The sequence below is a fragment of the Rhinolophus ferrumequinum genome, chromosome X (assembly GCF_004115265.2).
Source record: "Rhinolophus ferrumequinum isolate MPI-CBG mRhiFer1 chromosome X, mRhiFer1_v1.p, whole genome shotgun sequence".
Lineage (NCBI taxonomy): Eukaryota > Metazoa > Chordata > Mammalia > Chiroptera > Rhinolophidae > Rhinolophus > Rhinolophus ferrumequinum.
The window spans coordinates 97,215,447-97,232,924 of NC_046284.1; positions in this window are offsets into that span (position 1 = coordinate 97,215,447).

Consider the following 17,478-nt stretch of genomic DNA (forward strand, 5'->3'; position numbering starts at 1 on the left):
CATTTGTGACAACATGGATGAACCCAGAGGACATCATGCTAAGTGAAATACAAATGCTGTATGATTTCACCTATAAGTGAAAACTAAAAAAGTCGAACTCAGAAGCAGAGACTAGAATGGTGTCTGGGGGCTGGCGGATGGGGGAAATGGGGAGATGTTCGTCAGAGGGTACAAACTTTCAATGATGAAATGAATAAGGCCTGGAGATCTAATTCACATTATGAAGACTATACTTATTAATACTGTATTAGATAACTTGAAATTTGCTAAGAGAGCAGATCTTAAGTGTCCTTATCACACATACACAAAAATGATACCTATATGAGGAGATGGATGTGTGTTCGTTAACTTGATTATGATAGTAACTTCACAATGCATATGCATTTAAAATGATCATGTTGTACACCTTAAGTATATACCATTTTTAACTGTCCTCAATAAAGCTAAGAAAAAAGAGTGAAGTACAATTTAATGTTAAATTTGCGGATGTTAGAAACCTGGGCAAGATACCTAATATGAGAGAATCAAAATTCAAATTTTCTTGACAGACTAGAATAATGGACTGAAACCAACAAGGCAAAATTTAATAATAATAATTAAAAAACTACAAAAAAAACCCCAGACAAAATCCTGGCAAGATAATCCTTGCATTGTGCATCAGAGTACAGACTTGATGACCAGCCTGCCAGAGTTCGAAGCCTGGTGCCACCACTAACGGAGAGTGAGTCCCTGGCAATGACATTCACCTCTCTGTGCATCAGTTTCCTCATTTGTTAAGTATGAATGACGATGATGATAGTGATGACCGTGATGGTTATAATGATGATTATGATGATATTTGATGATGCTGGCATTGGAGGTTGACTATGAAGAATAAACAACATAATACACAGAAGGCACCTATAATTATCTCTGGTACACAATAACGTTCAATAAATGTTTCTTGTTGGTTTTGCATCTTGAAAGATTTGCACAAAAGTAAACCTTTTAAAGTCACATACAGATAAATTTGAGAAAAATGAAGAACCCATCCATGACGGTTGGGCATCATCATTTCCATTTGAGCCAATCATATGATGCCACTTGGGAAATGGAATAATTGTGGTTTAACGAATGAGCTTTGGAATAGCCAGAATCAAGTCCTGCTTTGGACATTTACCTGCTGTGTGACTTTAGGAAAATTACTAAACCTCTCTGAACCAAGCCTTATTTCTTCATTTATAAGAGGGAGTAATAGTAGTGACTGCACCTTCGAGATGTTAGGAGGATTCTTAGAGACATTGCACAGACCTGGAACAGAGTGATAGCTCAGCAATGAGATTGACTTTTATTACTATTACGTGACTGCTCTAAACACTGTCCTTTTTTTCCAGAATACAGTCCAGTACTTGAATGTCACAATATTCTGGGGAATTTTTTGAATTTTCTAATCGAGAGAAGAAATATTTCCATTAGCTTAGTGCTAATGTCTTAGCTATGCTAAGCAATATTTCTGGAACGGCAAATCCTGTCCTTTCTTCCTTCGTTGACTTTCTTGCTTACATTCAGTATGTCTATTCCTAATGTTACCTCCTGTATTCAGTTCCAGTTCTTGAAAGCTTTGGCCTTAACAATGGCAAATGCCTTCTAAATATTTCCCCCAGCTCCTAAAGCTACTGAATCTCAAGATGGTAGAGGGCAGGCTGCGGTTGGCTGTGAGAATCATAATTTTTCAATGGAGAGGGTTGACTGATAGATTATATCCATGTAACCACCTCTGTTCTCACACCTGTCAGATTCTGTCCCCATAGCATCTTTTTTTTTTTTTTTTTTGTCCCCATAGCATCTTGAGCAACATAGTACGTATGTATGTATTGCACATTGTTGATGGGAATGTGGTAAAAGTCTCTTTTCACGTGCTACTGAGTCAGGCTTTCAAAAAAACAATGCTTTCAATTGTGTCTTTATAAGCTAATTAATCATGACACATTTGTTGACCACTCATTATTTGTCAGGCACACAGTATCCTGTTGAAAAATTTGCATAAAAGTCATCCTGAGAGGAGAAAAGCTCTTATATCCATTTTAATTATGAGGAAACTGTAACTTGGAGACATAACACCACTCAAGGGAAGAAGCTAAGATTCAGTGCCGTGTCCGTGAGCACCGAAAGCCTAGAAAAATGACTATTTCCTGTGTGTTGGGTTTCATATAGTTTGCCACAAATGTATAAGATACAATCCTTGTCCCTGTCCTCCAGTTGTTTTAAAAGCAATTGGTCCATAAGCAAAGTAAACTTGAAAGACACAGAATATTTTGTGGCTATTGTGTGTGGTATTTTCTTATAACGCCAGAATGAGTACAGGGAAGAAAGAGACCAGCTTATCAGAGATGATCTACTGAAAAAGGTGGAGTTTGGACAGCATGTGGAACGTGGAGGAAATCGGTTAGGCAAATTGTTAAGCAGTCTAAAAATAGAACTGGTAAAAGCAACTTGGCAATGGGCTTGGAGGTAATGAATGTTAGGGGCTGGGAAATAAATTTAATTAGGAATTATTGAGCCATTTAATTGCCATAATTGATTAGCAAGCACTAGGGAGCCATTTCAAGTTCTTGAGCAAGAAAGATTTATGGCATGTTTTCAGAAAATTAGTCCGGTAGCAAAATGTTGGAGAAATAGGGCAAAGGATGGCAGGGGCACTGGTGGAAGCTGTTATAATAAACTATGCTGGTTATCATGGTGATGGCAAGGCAAGGACACATCTGCGAGTCAGAAGAAAGTGACCTGTGTGTCCCCTTTCCTCACCAAGCGTAGTACTATTGTCATAGATGAACATCCTGTGCATTAGTTTTATATTTAACATATAGCTATGACTCACTTCAGGATTTTGAAAAATGCATCCTTATTTTTCATGTTACAAGCTGCAGCAATCATTTCCTTCTAGTATATTTTTTAAAAAGCATGGAAACCAAAGGTATTTCTGTGTCTCTGTATACTGCAGATGAATCCAAATGGCTCCAGTTGTGTACTTTGGGAAACAGAACCAAAGCTCTTAGACTAGACCGGTTCTCTACAACAAAATAGTACCATTTTACTTTATGAAATTAAAATTTGGTTTCCTAGTTCCCCTAAATCCTATCCGTCCCCAGGCCCTTTACATGATGTCCCACTTATGTTCAAACCATAATCCCACTAATATTGTGACTATAACTTTGCTTTTTCACCCCTAGGTCACAACAGTCTGGGGGTAAAATAATGCCATAAATAGTACAGAAAAGAGCTTGTTTACTTTCTCCTTTCCCTTTATAATCGAAGACTGTGGGCATCTAATTGACTTAAAGTTCCTTCTAATTGACTTAAAATCACACCTGGCGGGGTCTGACCCTTGTTCTTTGGACTATCCTGTAGCATCTGCCATTTTCTTCTGGCATGCACTGATAACTGATTACACTTCTGTTCCGCCATTTTCTCCTCTTGTAATCTGGTTGTGATGTTGATAGAGTAGGAAGGAAGGTAGAAATGAGCAGGAGAAGGAGGGCTCTAGCCCCAGTTAGGAGGCCCCTTGCAGCTGCTCCTCCTACTTGGGTCACAGATATCCTGCCCTGCAGGATATTGAAAACAAAGGTGGGCACAAACCCTTGCTCAGCAGGATACTGAGGACAAAACATTACAGTTTACCCCTTCCCCACCGCCTTAGCAGGCTTTCTTAAAGAATTATGAGAAGATAGTGTGGGCTCTCACATGACCATAAATCAAGAAGGTATGTCATTAGAAGAAGGAAAAATGCCGGTGAGGGCGAGGAAACATCCCACTTATCAGAATGTACATCCTGTTTCCTAGGACCATATATTATAGTTTTGCCTCCTTTTTAATGGGCTTTTCAAATAAATCATGGGAAACTGACGGGTTCACACTTATGCCCTGAGAAACAACCTTGGGAACAAGAAGAGAGGATAGGACATGCCAGCAGAGAAAGAAAAGATACTGGAGAGGAAGAGGGGGAGGCAATTCTACCCATAGAGATAAAAACCCTCACACAGTGTAAGGCGAGGCTGCTTCCCTCTCTTGGGTCAGCCTGCTCCACGTCTGGGAGTGTACTTGCTTACTAATAAACCTTGCTCTTTTGTAACCCACTTAATTTTGTCTCTTGATTGAATTCTTTCCTTCAAGAAGACAAGAACCGAAGATAAACGTCACTTCCGGTAACAATGTGACCCTCTTGTCCCATCCCAGGATCAGGACCTTGATGTCTCCTTCCATGTCCTTTGTCCTGTAAATGAAAACCTTACCACTGATATTACCTAAATGGGAGCAGGTATACTTTTTCCCCACATAACAGGCTGGAGCCTGTTGTGCTAGCCATAAAAGTACAGGGCTGCATTACACAGGCATACCTCAGAGATGTTGCGGGCTCAGCTCCAGACCAATGCAATAAAGCAACTATCTCAATAAAGCAAGTCGCATGAACGTTTTGATTTCCCAGTGCATATAAAAATTATATTTACATTACACCATACTGTGTAATAATAGTGAAAAAGTTTGAAGTATTGTGAGACTTACCAAAAGCTAACCCAGAGACACGAAGTGAGCAAATGCTGTTGGAAAAATAGCACCAACAAACGTGCTGAATGAGGGGGTTGCCACAGTCAATTTATAAAATAAACTGCAATATCTGCGAGGTGCAACAAAGTGAAGCACAATAAAATGTTGTATGCCTGTACTCTCAGGGCTTGTAGGAGTTTAACTGAAGTGGTTTTTACTTTTTACTCCCCCTTTCTTGTCCCTTCATTGGATTCCCACAGGGACCACAATGCTGGGACTGGGATGGTGTACCAGGTCTGACAATTAAATTTGTGAACTTGTTGCAACCATGTTGCGAACCTTTTCTGATATCAGAGGGATTATTCATTATGAATTTGTACCAACTGGACAGTTAACCAACTTTACTATTTAGAAGTGCTGAAAGGGCTGTGTGAAAAAGTTAGACGACCTGAACTTTTCGCCAACAATTAATTCATGGCTCTTGCATCACGACAATGCACCAGCTCACACAACACTCTCTGTGAGGGAGTTTTTAGCCAGTAAACAAATAACTGTATTGGAACACCCTCCCTACTCACCTGATCTGGCCCCCAATGACTTCCTTCTTTACCCAAAGATAAAGGAAATATTGAAAGAAAGACATTTTGATGACATTCAGGACATTAAGGTTAAGACGGAAACAGCTCTGATGGCCAATCCAGAAAAAGAGTTCCAAACTTCCTTTGAAGGGTGGACTAGGTGCTGGTGTTGGTGCATAGCTTCCCAAGGGGAGTACTTCCAAGGTGACTGTAGTGGTATTCAGCAATGAGGTGTGTAGCACTTTTTCTAGGATGAGTTCGCGAACTTAATTGTCTGACCTCATATGTGACCCACACTGAGTTCTACCCAAATCTCCAACCCTTCCAAATCTGACCTACTCTTCTTGAATATTTCCGTGGCTAGACTTTCACTCCCCTCAGAATGATTGTTCTCAGAAGCTTCTTAGTTCTCACATAAGAAGCCCCAATGTTTGGCAAGCCAAACACCTGGGGTGCACACAGCTTAGAAAATTCTCAAGCTGAGAACCCCTGCTACATAAAGACACAGATTTTTTTCTTGTAATAAACTTTAGATGGTTGGAGCCTTGATAACTAGCTTCTTTAAGCATACTCAAGCAAAGCAGCAGCAGGAAGGAGCTGGGAAAAACATGTAGGTGGATTTTTTTCTTTTTTTGAGAAAGTCTATAGTGGTAGATGTGTTTTATTTAAAGCATTTGCCACGGCCCTTTAATATTTTATAGCCCATACAAGAATAAGCATGTTAAGTGCAACTTTCAGACTTTTTTTTTTCCTATTTGAAGGAGTGGTCTAGTAACTTATTTGTTATTTTTCATAGGTAGACTAAGTGACTAAGTGATGTTCAGTTTGCCACCTCTTGCATATGGTCTTTGAGCCCATCAGATTTCCACGGCTGGTCATTTACATCTGCAGGCTGTAGAATATGCCATCCCCAAATATGCTTCTTTGCCATACGGATTAGAGTTATGTGCTATATAAAGTCAAAGATGAACCATATACACGAAGGTGGTCTCATAAGATTACAATAGAGCTAAAAAATTCCTATTGCCTAGTGACACCTTAGCCATCATCATATGGTTGTAGCACAAAGCCTTACTCTTTTGTGCTGGTCTCAGTCTGTTTACAGCAGTGTTATTGTCTAGAAACGCCTGGGAGCACTGACCTGGCCTTGGTGAGGTTCCCACAGACATCTCCCCTTTCTAAACCAATGTTATACCTGGCGAATATCTTCTCCCATTCAACTTCACCGACCCCTGTGGTTATTATGATTGCAAGACACTCTTCAGCAATAACCATTAGGAAACTTTGAAGGAAAAAAAATAAAACAGGAGTTCACGGAGCATACAAGGCATACCAGGGGGCACACAGCAAGGTTGGAGGTACAGAGAGAGCACACGTGGGACTTGGGTGCTGCTTTTATTGGGGTCAAGGGTAGGGGCCCAGGGTTTCGTGGGCCGACTCTATTGGTCAATTGAAAACCAACAAGAACGGGAATGTAAAACATGGGAAGAGAAAAACCAAGTAGCCCAAATGGTCAGGTATTGAAATCAATCAAGATCTAAAACAAAGAAGCCTCAGGAGAGGGAGACAGCCTGGCTCTTTGTCTACTCCTCTGGCTTGCAGTGAGTCTATACCAGCTGCCTTCCTTGACGCCCATGCCTGTGTGAAGTGGATGCCTCTGCAATCAAAGCTGAAGTCAGGCACTTGCCTTACATGGAGAAAAGCCACCACTTAGGGCTTACACTATAATTCTTCACGGGTTTGTGGTGATGCTGGTGTAAACCAACCTACTACCTACTAGAATGCTAGTCCTGGAAAAGTATAGCACATACCATTACAGCAGTAGACTGCACCATCTAGGTTTGTGTAAGTATAGTCTATGATGTTTGCACAAGGAGGTTCTCAGACATTCTTCCTTAAGCAATGTATGACTGTACTTTTAACTGATTATTTTGACAAATAGCAAACACAGGAGAAGCGCTGTAAACCAAGTAGAAGTTACCATTTTGTAAGGGGCATTTACAAGGAAAATCTCCATTTGTCAGGGTGTCTCTCTAAGGATGATTCTACATCACAAGGGAATCTTATCACTGGAGAAGAGACCAACTTAGATCTGCATAACAATCTTACCCTTATTTACCGGCGCTTGCTTACCTGGTCATCTCCCATAACTGTCTCCCCTACCCCAACATTTTCTTCTATCTTTAGTTGGAGATGGTATTTAAAGTGGTGGCTCGGGCCATTTTGGGGAGTTATTCCATTTTCCTGGGTCTCTCCCGTGTATACAGGAGGTATACACGTTATTAAAGTTCTGTTTGTTTTTCTCCTGCTAATCTGCCTTTTATTACAGGGGGCTCTCAGTCAAGAACCTAGGAAAGTAGAGGGAAAATTATTTTTCCTCCCCTAGAGTTTTATGCTTATTAAGGGTGTTACAGAAAAATCAAACTTCATTTACTTCTCTCAGGTTAAAAATACAGTTAGACTATGATTCAACTAAACAAATTATTTTATTCTATCAATTCCTATTCAATATAAAACTAAATATAATTCACCCACTCTTCATTTACTTACTTTTATTAAATGTATGTAACTATTATATTATAATACCTTTAGTTTTATTCAATAACAGTATTTAATTTTGTTTGACCTTTGCCTACAGCCTGAACATTTTCAGTATCAAAAATGACTAGAAACTAATAAAAAAAAAGTGTTTTAATAAACACGTTTCAGAATTTCAGTAGACTACTTAAAATTCATTATTTCAATGCTTGGATTTTACTTAAAGAAGAATGTAATTTTAAAGAATCTTTGAGGACTTATTCATGCCCTTACTTTTAAAATAAAAGTATCACCTATTTGCATTAAGCTTTTTTCCCCAGTTAATAAAACCATAATTTTAAGTACCATACGGGATCACCTCATGCATTAGGTATCCAAATAATACTTATTGTAATAGTGCAGTGATATGTGACCTATACAATGGAGTTGACTTACGAATAAAAGCTAATCATGGGGATATTTGACTAAGGAGGGCATTTTATCTTTATACTCAATAGAATTCTGATTAGTGCACCAAGAAGCTGTGCTCTTCCAGGGGCTTCCCAGACTCAGGAAAGATGTAAAGTAGTACTTGAGTCACCACTCAGTCTCTCCCACTTAAGCAGAGCTGTCGAAATGTTGTACTTCCCAACATGTTATCTGCTCTGTCCCAAAACACACTGGAAGTTCTGGGTTAGCAAATTATATAGCTCACTATAGTAAATGATCGTGTCACCTGTTAGACTTTTCTGATTTGGAGATCAAGATTAAAAAATGGGTTGATTAGTGTGAAATACATGCGCTGTACCTCCTAGGGCCTCTTCAAGGTAGGACATGCTGCCCAACCATGAGGAGTGTGTGTGGTCAGCTGACTGCCTCCATTTGTCAACTCTTACAGTGTTTGCGTCTCTGACATCTGGCCCTACGTTACACCCCAACAGGCAAGCCTGAATCCTCTGAATGACTGAGTTAGGGTTCAGAGGCTCAGAATTCAGACTGATGCCCCAAATTTTGAAGGGTCATCCAGAGCCCCTGATAGTGTTGGCCAAGGCCTCATGGAGCCTGAGTAGCTATTTTACTTATTCCTCTGCCCAAGTCTACTTCCTCTCCATTCCCTACACAGAAATTGATTCCTAATAAATCTCTTACATCCCAGACTCTGCCTACTTGTAGAAAACTCAATTTGTGAATATTTGGGATTGAATGTTAAACTTTTGGGGTCCCTACAGATGGTTACAAATTAGTCTTTCCTCATAGTTCAAATTTATCTTGAATGATATCAAACTCTCTCCATCCAGCCATCCATCTATCCATCCATCCATCCATCCATCCATCCATCCATCCATCCATCCATCCAAAAGGAACCACAATTTTGCCACCCTGAAGCTGCTTTTTGGGATATCGATTTTTAAGCTGTTTATTAAGAAACAAGTCTCAGAAAGAACCTTTGGCCCTCCCCCCTTTCCTGCCCAAGAGATTCAGAGAGAGAAACCTGCTTCAGGAAGGAAATCTTAGAATAATGTCTTAGCCTAATTTGAATTAAGAGTGGGAAATAAGAGGACATCGGGCAGGTGCCTTTAGCTAGACACCCCCTGTGTCCCCTTGTTTCTGAGGTGCCCAGCAAGAGTGTTCCTGTCTGTATGTTCCACTCTTCCTCAAGTACCTGTAAATCGTCCATTCTCACTTCTGAAATCCCCCTCTTTTCTCTTTTGTCCAAAATGTCTTATATACCCAATGTTGCCTCACTGTCTTTGGAATTTTCATCACTATGTGAATTCCCCGTGCACATGTATTAAAATTTTGATTTTCTCCTGCTAATATGTCTCTGTTAATTTGACTATTGGCTCAGCTAGAAGAACTTAGAAGGTAGGAGGAAAAAATTAATTATTTTTTTTAGCCCTCACACATCCATCCGTTTTTAATCTGTGTTTGCAGTTCAAACTTCCAAGTATCTTTTATGTGCTGTGTGCTGGTCTTTGACATTAAGAAGCTTCCAGCCAGATGAAAGAGATATGATATTTATGTGCAAGTTGACTATGAAATGAGAAAGGGCAGTAGTAGAGAGATTTGTAAATAAATAAACCAGATTGATGGCAAGTAAACCAGAGTGATGCTCTAAAGAGATACAGAACTACAGTGGTGGCAGTTAACCTCAGAGTTTACTATACTTTACGGGTTTTATTTTCCAATATCCAAGTGCAGCAGCAAATGTTAGCTCTTGATCTTAAAAACACATAGACTGTGCAGACGCATGACCAATGTGCTGTACAACTGAAGCTGAAGTAGAATAATATTGTATGTCAATTATAATTAATAGATATATATGTAGCCACAGGAGGTGGAGTATAGCATAAGGAAGATAGTCAAAAGTATTGTAACAGCTATATAAGATGTCAGAGGGGTAGTAGCTTAGGGGAGGGGAATTATCACTTTGTGAGGGGTGTAAATGTCTGTTATGTTGCTTTGTACACCTGAAATAATAAAAAAAAAAAAAAAACATATCCCCTGCAACTGTGAGAATCCGACTTTAACAGCAACTTGTACCCACCACATAGGTGTTTGTAGATATTGGAATCTAACCTTTGCCAGTGCCTTGCAAGACCTACCGCTTTCCTGGTACTACTAGATACATCTACAAGAAGAAGCCTCAGTGGAAGGAAGTTGAACTCATTTCTGCCCTACTAAAATGCAAAAAAAGGTAGTTCAGAATTCTACTTTAATGTTTGCAATGACACCTGTCTTTATTTTATTCTAAATGATCTTTATCTCAGTCTTCCATAAACTATTGGGATCCTACTGTGCTCTATTTTAGACTATATTCAAGTTGAAGAGCAGTGGTTCAATGTTTTTCGAGCTCAGCAAACTCTTTTAACCTCAAACCATTTACTAGATCCTCTACATTAGAGTATTTTAATTTTACTCTCTGTTGTTTGAGAAAACATATGACCAAAAATTACTCTAAATTCATCAACACTTGAAAATAAATTTTCAGTCTATTAGCTACTACAGCAGGCACTGGTATTTGTAAGATGTTTAAAAACATGTATTTGGCAAATTGTTTGTTGTGCACAAGGACATATAGAGCCTTAACTCCTTCTTATGTTTCTGCTGCCTGTCATGTGTCCACAGCCCAGAGTGATATGTCATCTGTCATATTCACAGATGACAGAAATTGTTGGCAATTTTACCATTATAAGTCTTTTATTGATATTGAGCAGAACTATTTTGAATGGATTTCATTGCCATCTTATTAGAAATGTATAAAACAATGTAAAAAATAAAGTTTGTCCATTTTCCTATCGTTGGACTTATACACAATAGGAATATTGTGAGAGATTGTTTAACTTTGAAATATTAAATAAGGTAATGATGTCTTATGCTGTACTTGGTACATCATAGTTCCTGGTTAATTTACTTTTTCCCTTTCCTTGTGAGCCACTCCTCCATTACCGGGGGTCTCCAGCTGACCCCACCCTCTGCAGTCGTACTTCCTATGAAAGTGATGCCAGACCTTCTTCTGGTTTCCCGAGCCTCTGTGGTCATTTTATTATGGCCCAGTTGTTCCCTTGCTTGGGTGTCAATATTCAACCATCAAGCTAGTAATTTATAACCAACCAAAATTTTTTCTTTAGCATTGCTCCAACCAATGAGAACACACATTTCATGGTGAGATTTCAGATATTTGACCAAATGATTGAGGAAATAGATCTTAACAAGGGATTCTATCAGAGGAAATTCCACATTAACAGAGGGTTGATGGCCTCGTTTAATAATTTGTAACTATGTTACTCTCTGCTTCTAAAAATCCCTGCATGAGAATAAATTGATTCTGGGTATTTCAAACATAGCTATCCCTTCTTTTTTTATGCTCATTAAAAACACACTGAAATCTTCTAAGAGAGAAAATGAACATAACCTATAAAGATTAGCTAGTCTATGTTTTAGCTAGTTCATGGCTGTCTCCTAAAATAAGTACATTACATATTTCTAAAGAATGGCTTCATGAGAATGAGCTTGCTGTGTTTATGTGGGCTCATGCAGTCACAGTGGGAGTTTTAGCCTTTGGTGATCAGCAGGTTGCAGATGTTGATTCACACAATATATTTAATAGCTATTGCCTCTGCTCAAAAGTCTTTGAGATTAACCATTAAAGATGCAAACAGCGGAACAGCTAATGGTTCCTATGGTTTACAAATAATTTCTCAACTCAGCTTTATTAGGCATTATAAGGCTGCATTACCATAATGATTGCATTACTATCACATACTACCATATATAGAAGTTCTACTCTTTGGGAGTTAAGGCAATGCTATTTATTGTTTGGAAGTAATCTGTATATCTTTCTGACTATTTATGATTCACCCTTATATATTTGTGTGTGTGTGTATATATATATGTATATATATGTGTGTGTATATATATATGTATATGTATATATATATGTGTGTGTATATATATATATTTTTTTCCTTTCTTAAAATATATGTCCCATATATATATATGGGACATATATTTTAAGAAAGGAAAACGTATACACATTTTTTTTTGACTGTTCTATTTTTTATTTTTATTTATTTATTTATTTTTTATTTATTGGGGTGACAATTGTTAGTAAAATTACATAGATTTCAGGTGTACAATTCTGTATCACATCATCTATAAATTACATTGTGTGTTCACCACCCAGAGTCAGTTCTCCTTCCATCACCATATATTTGATCCCCCTTACCCTCATCTGCCACCCCCCACCCCCCTTACCCTCTGGTAACCACTAAATTACGTTCCCCAGATTAACGTATACACATTTTAAGAAAGGAAAAAACTGTATTAAAATTGTAATACTCAATATATACTGATAACAGAAGATGAATACATGTCACATTTGACTTCTGCAATTACAAGTGGTACTCAGAGTGGTTACCATTAGCGTCCAGACACTTCTGATTATGGCGAAGTACTGCTTGAGCAACGCTGACCAGTGTCCACTTGTATACATTTTTTTGGCACTCCCGGTATGTACTCCTATATATGGTGTGATCACAAAATACAGTGAATGTTTAAATTTAAAAATATTTATTACAGTAAAAGACACATTACCATTCATTCCCCTCAAAATACTCCCCCTTGCTTCGAACACACTTAGCCCATCATTATTGCCACTTTCTGAAGCAGTTCTGGAAGTCCTCTTTTGTGAGTGTCTTTAGTTGCGCTCTCGTGGCTGCCTCGATGTCCTGAATCAATTCAAAACGTTTATCTTTCATGTTCATTTTGACTTTGGGAAAGGGCCAGAAATCTCATGGTGCCAGATCCGGTGAAGAAGGTGGATGAGGACATAGTATAATGTTTTTATTTGACAGAAATTGCCATACCAGAAGTGATGTGTGACATGGAACGTTGTCATGACAGAGGATGATTTACAGCAAACTTTAAAACACAACTTCTCTCAATCGTAGTTCACACCTGACTGACTGCACCAAACAAGTTGAAACTTGTCACACACCATTACTAAGGTTCGATGCGCTGCTTCCCCTATTGAAGATCCCTGCCTTTCCGTTGGATGGCACTCGGCAGCAGCATTCACCATATTTGTTGATCCAATGGAAAGGCTCCGTGTTACACACTGCTTCTGTATGGCAATTTCTGTCAAATAAAAACATTATGGTGTGTCCTCGTCTTCCATATTCACTGGATCTGGCATGGTACGACTTCTGGCACTTCTCCAAAGTAAAAATGATTCAGGACATTGAGGCAACCATGACAGAGCAACTAAAGACACTCACGAAAGAGGACTCCCAGAACTACTTCAGAAAGTGGCAAGAATGATGGGATAAGTGTGTTTGAAACGAGGGGGAGCATTTTGAGGGGGATTAATGGCAATGTGTCATTTTTGTGTCACAATAATAAAAATTATTACTGTAATAATTTTTTTATTTAAACATTCACCATATTGTTTGATCACCCTTCGTATATATCCATTAAGCTAAAAAAGAAAGTATATAAGAGTATACATACATACATACACATACAAAATTTTGCTCAAACTTAACTATGTTTAAGGAATGGTAGTTTCTCAATTTTGCCACAATTCATTCTTGGAAAGATTATTTTAAACTGTATTAACAATAGATGACAGAATTTTCCCATAGGTACATGCTCTTGAAAAGAAAATATGTACTACTAGATAGTAATCAAATGTGATGGTTTAAAAGAGTGAAAGTAGATGCTAATAGAGATTTTCTAATTTATCAAATGTTATATAGAAATTGCAGTCTCTGTTTGCCTTACCAGATTTTTGGGTACCCAATAAGCAGGATGATTTATGTGAAAATAATTTATATAAATTTACAGTTTTGATAAATGGACATATATTTTTATACATGGTGAAAATTTATGGAATTCTTACATGGTCTACAGACATGTTCTAAGATCTTATTCTGCTGTAATGAAATCATTGGAAAATATTCACTTGAAGGGACTTAGGCACATTTAGATTAAATTTAAAAACCATGTTAAGACACTAGATTAATGTTTTTTTTAACTTTTATTTATTTTAAGTGTGTTTTTCCAGAACCCATCAGCTCCAAGTCAAGTAGTTGTTTAAATCTAGTTGTGGAGGTTGCAGCTCACAATGGCTCATGTGGGGATCGAACCGGCAACCTTGATAAGAGCACCGCACTCTAACCAAGTGAGCTAACCGGCCACTCCCTAGATTAATTTATTAACACTTAGTCTAGAAATATTCATCAACAGTGACTTTTTGGCTTCAGATAACATGTAGTCTGCGTTATTGCAATGCTGGGAAGGATAGTTGTAATTCTACTCTTGTTCCCCTCACTCAAGGATATTGAAACAAATTAGTAACAGGTACATTATGATAGGGAATCTTGTGAGTGTCTTTGATCCATTAAAAAGAAATAAACTGAAACTCTGGAAGATTATCACTGACTTAAAAAAAATGACTTTTGGGGCTGGCCCAGTGGCTCAGGTGGTTGGAGTGCGTCCTCTCAACCACAAGGGTGCCGGTTCGACTCCCGCAAGGGATGGTGGGCTGTGCTCCCTGCAACTAACAACGGCAACTGGACCTGGAGCTGAATGGTGCCCTCCATAACTAAGATTGAAAGGACAACAACTTGACTTGGAAAATGTCCTGGAGGTACACACTGTTCCCCAATTGAAAAAAAAAAAAAAAGACTTTTAATGTCCTCACATGTGATAGAGATATTCTTGCATGTTGCAACATCATGGATGAGCTGTACTGGTATAAATATAAAAAGTACAGCACGAGCATTAAAATTCACTTGTCCCCATAGATTGACCCAACCAACAAAAATATACTAGCTATAGTAAATATTAAACATTTAAATAAACCCAATAATTAACGTTTTTGTGTAGTAAAGATAGATGCAAATAATCTTGCTACCAGTTATTCAATTAAGAAATGGATACATATAGATAGTACAAGCTGCTTTAGAAAGCTTTCTAAAGGAAGTTTGTTTTTTGTAATAACTTTCTCTAAAGCAAGTATAGCATTCAAAGTCATTCCATTGATTTTTAAGTCTTCACTTAAAACTAGATGGACAGGAATAAGTACTTGCTTTAGATGGGTATGCTAGTGGTGTTACAGGAAAAGAGGGTTCTTAGCCTCACGCAGAAACTCATGCGTGGGCTAGACAAAGGAGCAAAAGTAGTTTATTATGAGGTAGTCCATTCCACAGGCAGAGTACAGGCTGCCCTTAGGCAAGAGACAGCCCCATCCTCCCTGCAGCTGTGGTTTTTATTAGTTAAGCTTTTTAGTATGGGAATAAAGGGGAGAAATATTCCTATTATTTCCCAGATAGGGGTGGGTTTTTCCTGGAATTGGGGATACACCCTTTTTTTTGTCCTTATATGGTCCTCTCAGGAGGTGTCATGGTGGTGTTGGGAGCATCCTGTAGCATGGAGATATATTATAATGACTGCATAATGGGGCCGGAGGTTACTTGTAGGTGACTTTTGTAGTCATCTTGGTTTTGGCCGGTTCTGGCTGGTCTCCTTGTCTCATCTTGATTTACTGGTCCTTTTTCTCTGACTAGAGGTTAATGGTTTTCTAGAAGACCTTGTTGGGAGGTTAATGGTTTTCTTGGAGGCCTTGCCCCCTGCCTTATCTCAGCGGTAGTGGGTTTCACAATGAATACGTTTCAAAGGGCTGACCCAGCATCTTTTCTTTTTCTTTTTTTCTGTTTTTTGCATCTTTTCTTCTTTTTCTCCTATTTTTCACTTTATTCTTCCCTACAGAGTTGTAGATCATTAATTCAAAGCAGTGTTAACAATAAACTCTTTCTTTAACCTTTCATAGCCACAGCCAATTCTGCCAACATATAATTTTAATCTAGCAGCCTTGCGGAGAAAGGTTTAGACCGGCAACCATATTAAGACTAGAGGGACTTGCTTCTAGAAACCACACCCTGACCCTTTCTCTTGCTCTGTCTCCATTTCTATGAATTGAAGCCATTTTCAACAGAACTGTTTTTTGAACACAGGATCTATTTTGCAGTAATATATGCAAGAACATGAACTTAGTTAAAATGAGTAAGAAATACATATTAAAACAATTTCGTGAGGAAACAGCACACAAATCATATTGACCAGCTTAAAACGGGCTCTGCCCCCTTAAAGCAGATTGGTGATTCATGCAATTCTTGAGTTACTTTACAGAGAAATGACTGTGTATGTGCCACCTCTGTCCTCAGGATGACTCTGGAACCAAGAATCTTTAGTCTACAAAACTCAAGTAACAGAAATGTGGTCACCGGCACCCTTGATGAAGTAAGAGTTCCTTCAATAAGGAAGATCCAGTGCCTAGGCCAAATATGGACAAATATAGAACTGACCAATAAAACTGCCAGATTGGAATTCCTCTATGCTTTCTCTTACCCCTTGTCCCTATACCATAAGTGGCCAAGTTTCAAAACCCTCCAATGAAAACTTGCCCCACCAGTACTACCACATGCTAACCTGCTCTCCCTAACCCTTAAAACTTATTCAGACCCCAGATCGGGGAGACAGATTTGAGCCATGCGTCCTGGTGCCATAGGATTGGCTCTTACATGTGTGCCAGGCCGTGAGCCCTTGCTCGGTAATGATGGTACTTGGCATATTGTTGACAAAACTTTACAGTACCTCAGATGCCATTGGAAATGCCATTTATCACAGATATTTAATATAAAACTTCAAAATTCCATCCCTAAAATGATTCGTAAAGATAAAAGATAAAGACAAAAGTCTTTTATCTCCACTAATGAAGGAGAAAGGCTTAGAGATTTGAGATTACTGTGTTCATATCCCTCTGGTAATGAATAAAGTGATGAATCAGGAGACTGCATGCTATCTGTAAAGTTTTATATATGGTGTAGGGGAGGAAAAATAATTTTCCTTCTATCCTTCATTATTCTTGGCTAAGACCACCCTCCCCCCAGAATAAAAGACAGATTAACAAGAGAAAAACAAACAGCTTTTAACAACATGTATGCCTCCTGTATGCATGGGAGATACATAGGAAAAATTAGTGAATCTCCCTGAAATGGTCCAAATCATCACCTTAAATACCACCTCCAGCTAAAGACAAAAGAAAGATGGGGTGGTGGGGGGTGATGGCAGTTATGGGAGGTTATCAGGCAAAGCATAGTAAACAAGGGTAAGATTTGAAATACAGATGTAAGGCTATGCCTTTTCAATTGACAAGAGTTTCTGAAGATTTAGAGTCATCCTTCTCTTCCTGGTTACAAAGAGGAAGACACTTTTAAAAATGGAGATTTCCTTTATAAGTGTAAAGGTCCCTTTCAAAAGAGTAAATCTATTCTTTTTAAGAGATTTTTCTGTGTCT